The sequence below is a fragment of the Schistocerca serialis genome, chromosome 12, assembly GCF_023864345.2.
Source record: "Schistocerca serialis cubense isolate TAMUIC-IGC-003099 chromosome 12, iqSchSeri2.2, whole genome shotgun sequence".
Classification (NCBI taxonomy): domain Eukaryota; kingdom Metazoa; phylum Arthropoda; class Insecta; order Orthoptera; family Acrididae; genus Schistocerca; species Schistocerca serialis.
The window spans coordinates 21,356,504-21,364,968 of NC_064649.1; the positions used below are offsets into that span (position 1 = coordinate 21,356,504).

The following is an 8,465-nucleotide window of genomic DNA, read 5'->3' on the forward strand; positions in this document are numbered from 1 at the left end:
ATCCACCTGTCACGAAATATGCTATTGAATACCGCTTCAACCGCACGCGAGCTATGTGCCGGACATCCATCATGTTGGAAGTACATCGCCATTCTGTCATGCAGTGAAACATCTTGTAGTAACGTCGGTAGAACATTACGTAGGAAATCACCATACATTGCACCATTTAGATTGCCATCGATAAAATTGGGGCCAATTATGCTTCCTCCCATAATGCCGCACCATACATTAACCCGCCAAGGTCGCTGATGTTCCACTTGTCGCAGCCATCGTGGATTTTCCGTTGTCCAATAGTGCATATTATGCCGGTTTACGTTACCGCTGTTGGTGAATGACGCTTCATCGCTAAATAGAACGCGTGCAAAAAATCGGTCATCGTCCCGTAATTTCTCTTGTGCCCAGTGGCAGAACTGTACACGACGTTCAAAGTCGTCGCCATGCAATTCCTCGTGCATAGAAATATGGTACGGGTGCAATCGATGTTGATGTTGCATTCTCAACACCGACGTTTTTGCGATTCCCGATTCTCGCGCAGTTTGTCTGCTACTGATGTGCGGATTAGCCGCGACAGCAGCTAAAACACCTACTTGGTCATCATCATTTGTTGCAGGTCGTTGTTGACGTTTCACATGTGGCTGAACACTTCCTGTTTCCTTAAATAACGTAACTATCCGGCGAACGGTCCGGACACTTGGATGATGTCGTCCAAGATACCGAGCAGCATACCTAGCGCACGCCCATGTATCACAATAGCTATACATCAACACGAACAGGTAATGTATCACGAAGCAGATACCGTCCGCACTGGCGGAATGTTACGTGATACCACGTACTTATACGTTTGTGACTATTACAGCGTCATCTATCACAAAGCGAAAAAAGTGGTCCAACTAAAACATTCATATTTCTTTACGTACTACACGAATATGTAATAAAATGGGGGTTCATATTTAAAAAAACGCAGTTGATATCCGTTTGACCTATGGCAGCGCCATCTAGCGGGCCAACCATAGCGCCATCTGGTTCCCCCCTTCAAGCTAGACGAGTTTCGTTGTTTGTAGTTTTTTCGTTTGACGCTTATTTCGTGAGATATTTGGTTGGCTCATGGTATTCCGGTTGCTATTGGTTTATTTATCGATTGTCATAGACCCCTGTCGCAATTTGAGTGTGCATATTGTCATTTTGTCATTTGGAGATAGTGAGTGGAGCTGTGCACGCCAGAAAATCGAGTGCCATGTGGAGAAATCTGAACATTTGTGACATTCTTCCGTTTTAGTTCAGTAAAGAGGTGACAGCGGAAAAGACAGGCAGAAACATTCGCGCCGTGTATGGGAAAACGCTGTCGGACAGAGCATGGCAAGAAAATGGAGGGCCGGTATGACATTAGTGACTCTCTGTGTTTAGAAAGACCTTCGAGGTTTGATGAAGATCTTTTAAATGCATTGGTCCACTATGATTTATTTATTTTATTTACACGTCTAGTTCCGTAGGACAAAATTGAGGAGCAAATCTCCAAGGTCATGGAACGTGTCAGTACATGAACTTACAACATAAAAGTAATAACAGATAAAAATAAAATGTTTCTGAACCCAAAAAAGTCAAACCATAAGATTCAGTAAACGCAGTCAACAATATAACATAAGAATCAGCTTAATTTTTCAAGGGACTCCTGAACAGAATAGGAGTGACTCATGAGGAAACTCCTCAGTTTCGATTTGAAAGCGCGTGGATTACTGCTAAGATTTTTGAATTCGAGTGGTAGCTTATTGAAAATGGATGCAGCAGTATATTGCACACCTTTCTGGATGAGAGTTAAAGGAAGTCCGATCCAAACGCAGGTTCGATTTCTGCTGAGTATAAACTGAATGAAAGCTACAGGTTCTTGGGAATAAGCTGATGTTGTTAACAAGAAACGACAGTAAAGAATACATATATATTGAGAGGTCAACGTCAAAATACCCAGACTAGTGAACAGGGGTCGACAAGAGGTTCGCGAACTTACACCACTTATTGCCCGAACCGCCCGGTTCTGGACCAAAAACATCCTTTTAGAATGGAAAGAGTTACCCCAAAATATAATACCATACGACATAAGGGAATGAAAATAAGCAGAGTAGACTATTTTTCGTGTCGAACGATCACTCACCTCAGAAACCGTTCGAATAGTGTAGTCAAGAACTGGCCAATGTGATTAATTGTGATCATTCCACCATCGTGCAATATTTGCATGCAATGGGAAACGTTCAAAAATCGGATGTATGGGTGTGCTCTAAGCCAAAAATCACAAAAATCAGCTGGTGGCCATATGTCCATCTCTGCTTGATCGTCATCAATTGGCATCGTGATCAAGACGGACTATTCCTATGTTATATCGTTACTAGTGACGTTAAATGGTGTCTTTACGCTAACGTAAGGAAAAGAAAGGAATGGCTGAGATCAAACAAAGCAGCAACTGGCCGTAGAAGGACCTGCGCGCATTCATAAAAGGTAATACATCTGGTGGAACAATAACGGTGTGGTGTTCTAGGAATTGCTTCCCCGAGTTGTAACCATGACTGCTGGCATTTATTGTCAACAACTGAGAGATCTTTCAGATGCAGTGCAAGAACAACGACCAGGAAGACTGCGGAAGTGATACTATTCCACGCGAACACCTTCCCCCATTCTGACAGACTGACGAAAACATTATACAGGAGTTGGTTTGGGGAGTCACTTCGCACCCACATTATTCACCTGATCTTGCGCCATCAGATTTTAATCTTTTTCGCCCTCTATCAAACAACCTACAAGCAACATACTTTCCGGATGAAGACGTGCTCCAAACATGGATCGACGAGTTATTCACTTCAAAGGCACATGATTTCTACTGTCGCGGCATCGGAAAGTTACCCCAGCGTTGGCAGACTGTTGTAAACAGTGGCTCAAAATGGTTCAAATGGCTTGGAGCACTATGGGACTCAACTTCTGAGGTCATTAGTCCCCTAGAACTTAGAACTAGTTAAACCTAACTAACCTAAGGACATTACAAACATCCATGCCCGAGGCAGGATTTGAACCTGCGACCGTAGCGGTCTTGCGGTTCCAGACTGCAGCGCCTTTAACCGCACGGCTACTTCGGCCGGCTGTAAACAGTGAAAGAGAATAGATTACTGAAGACTAGTCCCTATTATGTGCCAACGGCCTTGCCGCAGTGGTAACACCGGTTCCCGTCAGATCACCGAAGTTAAGCGCTGTCGGGCTGGGCTAGCACTTGGATGGGTGACCGTCCGGTCTACTGAGCGCTGTTGGCAAGCGGGGTACACTCAGCCCTTGTGAGGCAAACTGAGGAGCTACTTGACTGAGAAGTAGCAGCTCCGGTCGCGTAAAGTGACATACGGCTGGGAGAGCTGTGTGCTGACCACATGCACCTCCATATCTACATCCAGCGACGCCTGTGGGCTGAGGATGACACGGCGGCCGGTCGGTCCGTTGGGCCTTCCAAGGCCTGTTCGGACAGTGTTTAGTTTAGTCTCGTAAATTCAGGCAGATTGTAGCGCAGTCGTTAGGCATTTGTACCGGTTAGTTAATACATTCTTTGCGTGTTTCCCTTGCGTTATCTAGGCACGGACTCGTGTTTCCGTAACTGTTGTTCAACATCGATTAGAATGGACAGGTACTGTGATTGCTGTGTTCGGATGAGGGCTGAGTTGGCATCCCTTCGCTCACAGCTGCAAGCGGCGCTGACTTCGGTCGCGCAGCTTGAGGCTGTTGCCAATGGGCACCACTGTGGGGAGCCGGACTTGGGTATCACGGGGATGTCAACCTCGTCCCGTCTGTCCCCAGATCGGTCTGCCACTGTGGTTGCCCCGGTTGCTGCCCGCAGTGGGGCTGAGCCCTCGCCTGTGGTTGATTGGTAGGTCGTTCCAAGGCGTGGCAGGCAGCGAAAGACGTCCCCGGAGACTGATCAGAAAGCCTCCCCGGTGCGTCTGACAAACAGGTTTCAGCCACTGTCTCTGGTTGAGCCAGATGCAGCTGCCTGCCCTGTTTCAGAAGATGATCCTCAGCCTTCAAGGCCCGGGTAATCGCAGAGGGTGGGCTTATTGGTAGTTGGGAGCTCCAATGTTAGGCGCGTAATGGGGCCCCTTAGGGATATGGCGGCTAAGGAGGGGAAGAAATCCAGTGTGCACTCCGTGTGCATTCAGGGCGGAGTCATTCCTGATGTGGGAAGGGTCCTTCCGGATGCCATGAAGAGCACAGGGTGCAGCCAGATCCAGGTGGTGGCACATGTCGGCACTAATGACGTGTGTCGCTTTGGATCTGAGGAAATTCTCTCTGGATTCCAGCGGCTATCTGATTTGGTGAAGGCGCCGGTCTTGCTTACGAGATGATGGCAGAGCTCACCATCTGCAGCATCGTTGACAGAACCGACTGCGGACCTTTGGTGCAGAGCTGGGTGGAGGGTCTGAATCAGAGGCTCAGACGGTTTTGCGACCGTGTTGGCTGCAGATTCCTTGACTTGCGCCATAGGGTGGTGGGGTTTCGGGTTCCGTTGAATAGGTCAGGAGTTCACTACACTCAGCTGGCGGCTACACGGGTAGCGGAGGCTGTGTGGAGTGGACTGGGCGGTTTTTTAGGTTAGAAGGCCTCGGGAAAGTACGGGGTGGGCTGCAATCTCAAAGGGTGCATGGCAAATACAGGACGTGCTTGGATCAAGGAGCAGTCGGAATTGTGGTTGTAAATTGTTGTAGTTGTGCTGGCAAAGTCCCTGAGCTTCAAGCGCTAATAGAAAGCACAGAAGCTGAAATCGTTATAGGTATAGAAAGCTGGCTAAAGCCTGAAATAAGATCTACAGAAATTTTTACGAAGTCTCAGACGGTGTTCAGGAAAGATAGATTAGGCAGAATTGGTGGTGGAGTGTTTGTGTCTGTTAGTAGTGGTTTGTCTTGTAGTGAAGTCGAAGTAGATACTCCGTGCGAATTGGTATGGGTGTAGGTTATGCTTAACAGTCGATCTAAGTTAATAAGTGGCTCCTTCTACCGACCCCGACTCCGATAATATAGTTGCTGAACAGTTCAGAGAAAATTTGAGTCTCGTAACAAATAAATACCCCACTCATACGGTTATAGTTGGTGGGGACTTCAACCTTCCCTCGATATGTTGGCAAAAATACTTGTTCAAAACCGGTGGTAGGCAGAAAACATCTTCCGAGACTGTCCTAAATGCTTTCTCCGAAAATTATTTCGAGCAGTTAGTCCACGAACCCACGCGAATTGTAAATGGTTGCGAAAACACACTTGACCTCTTAGCCCCAAACAATCCAGAGCTAATAGAGAGCATCATGACTAATACAGGGATTAGTGATCACAAGGTCGTTGTAGCTAGGCTCAATACCGTTTCTTCCAAATCCACCAGAAACAAACGCAAAATAATTTTATTTAAAAAAGCGGATAAAGTGTCACTAGAAGCCTTCCTAAGAGACAATCTCCATTCTTTCCGAACTGACTATGCAAATGTAGACGAGATGTGCCTCAAATTCTAAGATATAGTAGCAACAGCAATTGAGAGATTCATACCTCATAAATTGGTAAGAGATGGAACTGATCCCCCATGGTATACAAAACAAGTCCGAACGCTGTTGCAGAGGCAACGGAAAAAGCATGCGAAGTTCAGAAGAACGCGAAATCCCGAAGGTTGGCTAAAATTTACAGACGCGCGAAATTTGGCACGGACTTCAATGCCAGATGCCTTTAATAGGTTCCACAACGAAACATTGTCTCGAAATTTGGTAGAAAATACGAAGAAATGCTGGTCGTATGTAAAGTACACAAGCGGCAAGACCCAGTCAATATCTTCGCTGCGCAGTGCCGATGGTACTGTTACCGACGACTGTGCCGCTAAAGCGGAGTTACTGAACGCAGTTTTCCGAAATTCCTTCACCACGGAAGACGAATGGAATATTCCAGAATTTGAAACACGAACAGCTGCTAGCATGAGTTTCTTAGAAGTAGATACCTTAGGGGTTGCGAAGCAACTCAAATCGCTTGATACGGGCAAGTCTTCAGGTTCAGATTGTATACTGATTAGGTTCCTTTCAGATTACGCTGATACAATAGCTCCCTACTTAGCAATCATATACAACCGCTCGCTCACCGATAGATCTGTACCTACAGATTGGAAAATTGCGCAGGTCGCACCAGTGTTTAAGAAGGGTAGTAGGAGTAATCCATCGAACTACAGACCTATATAAAAAAAATGGTTCAAATGGCTCTCAGCACTATGGGACTTAACTTCTGTGGTCAGCAGTCCCCTAGAACTTAGAACTACTTAAACCTAACTAACCTAAGGACATCACACACATCCATGCCCGAGGCAGGATTCGAACCTGCGACCGTAGCAGTCCCGCGGTTCCGGACTGCGCGCGTAGAACCACTGGACACCGCGGCCGGCAGACCTATATCATTGACGTCGGTTTTGCAGTAGGGTTTTGGAGCATATACTGTATTCAAACATTATGAATCACCTCGAAGGGAACTCTCTATTGATACGTAATCAGCATCGTTTCAGAAAACATCGTTCTTGTGCAACGCAGCTAGCTCTTTATTCGCACGAAGTAATGGCCGCTATCGACAGGGGATCTCAAGTTGATTCCGTATTTCTAGATTTCCGGAAAGCTTTTGACACCGATCCTCACAAGCGACTTCTAATCAAGCTGCGGGCCTATGGGGTATCGTCTCAGTTGTGCGACTGGATTCGTGATTTCCTGTCAGGAAGGCAGCAGTTCGTAGTAATAGACGGCAAATTATCGAGTGAAACTGAAGTGATATCAGGTGTTCCCCAGGGAAGCGTCCTGGGACCTCTGCTGTTCCTGATCTACACTCCTGGATATTGAAATAAGAACACCGTGAATTCATTGTCCCAGGAAGGGGAAACTTTATTGACACATTCCTGGGGTCAGATACATCACATGATCACACTGACAGAACCACAGGCACATAGACACAGGCAACAGAGCATGCACAATGTCGGCACTAGTACAGTGTATATCCACCTTTCGCAGCAATGCAGGCTGCTATTCTCCCATGGAGACGATCGTAGAGATGCTGGATGTAGTCCTGTGGAACGGCTTGCCATGCCATTTCCACCTGGCGCCTCAGTTGGACCAGCGTTCGTGCTGGACGTGCAGACCACGTGAGACGACGCTTCATCCAGTCCCAAACATGCTCAATGGGGGACAGATCCGGAGATCTTGCTGGCCAGGGTAGTTGACTTACACCTTCTAGAGCACGTTGGGTGGCACGGGATACATGCGGACGTGCATTGTCCTGTTGGAACAGCAAGTTCCCTTGCCGGTCTAGGAATGGTAGAACGATGGGTTCGATGACGGTTTGGATGTACCGTGCACTATTCAGTGTCCCCTCGACGATCACCAGTGGTGTACGGCCAGTGTAGGAGATCGCTCCCCACACCATGATGCCGGGTGTTGGCCCTGTGTGCCTCGGTCGTATGCAGTCCTGATTGTGGCGCTCACCTGCACGCATACGACCATCATTGGCACCAAGGCAGAAGCGACTGTCATCGCTGAAGACGAATCGTCTCCATTCGTCCCTCCATTCACGCCTGTCGCGACACCACTGGAGGCGGGCTGCACGATGTTGGGGCGTGAGCGGAAGACGGCCTAACGGTGTGCGGGACCGTAGCCCAGCTTCATGGAGACGGTTGCGAATGGTCCTCGCCGATACCCCAGGAGCAACAGTGTCCCTAATTTGCTGGGAAGTGGCGGTGCGGTCGCCTACGGCACTGCGTAGGATCCTACGGTCTTGGCGTGCATCCGTGCGTCGCTGCGGTCCGGTCCCAGGTCGACGGGCACGTGCACCTTCCGCCGACCACTGGCGACAACATCGATGTACTGTGGAGACTTCACGCCCCACGTGTTGAGCAATTCGGCGGTACGTCCACCCGGCCTCCCGCATGCCCACTATACGCCCTCGCTCAAAGTCCGTCAACTGCACATACGGTTCACGTCCACGCTGTCGCGGCATGCTACCAGTGTTAAAGACTGCGATGGAGCTCCGTATGCCACGGCAAACTGGCTGACACTGACGGTGGCGGTGCACAAATGCTGCGCAGCTAGCGCCATTCGACGGCCAACACCGCGGTTCCTGGTGTGTCCGCTGTGCCGTGCGTGTGATCATTGCTTGTACAGCCCTCTCGCAGTGTCCGGAGCAAGTATGGTGGGTCTGACACACCGGTGTCAATGTGTTCTTTTTTCCATTTCCAGGAGTGTGTATAAATGACCTGGGTGACAATCTGAGCAGTTCTCTTAGGTTGTTCGCAGATTATGCTGTAATTTACCGTCTAGTAAGGTCATCCAAAGACCAGTATCAGTTGCAAAGCGATTTAGAAAAGATTGCTGTGTGGTGTGGCAGGTGGCAGTCGACGCTAAATAACGAAAAGTGTGAGGTGATCCACATGAGTTCCAAAAGAAA

At 48.3% G+C, this 8,465-nt stretch overlaps 1 pseudogene; it reads left to right on the forward strand.

Moving 5' to 3' along the window:
- The first annotated feature begins 3,172 nt into the window (after positions 1–3,172).
- LOC126428519 (5S ribosomal RNA) lies at positions 3,173–3,290 on the forward strand (annotated as a pseudogene).
- Positions 3,291–8,465: the final 5,175 nt, after the last annotated feature.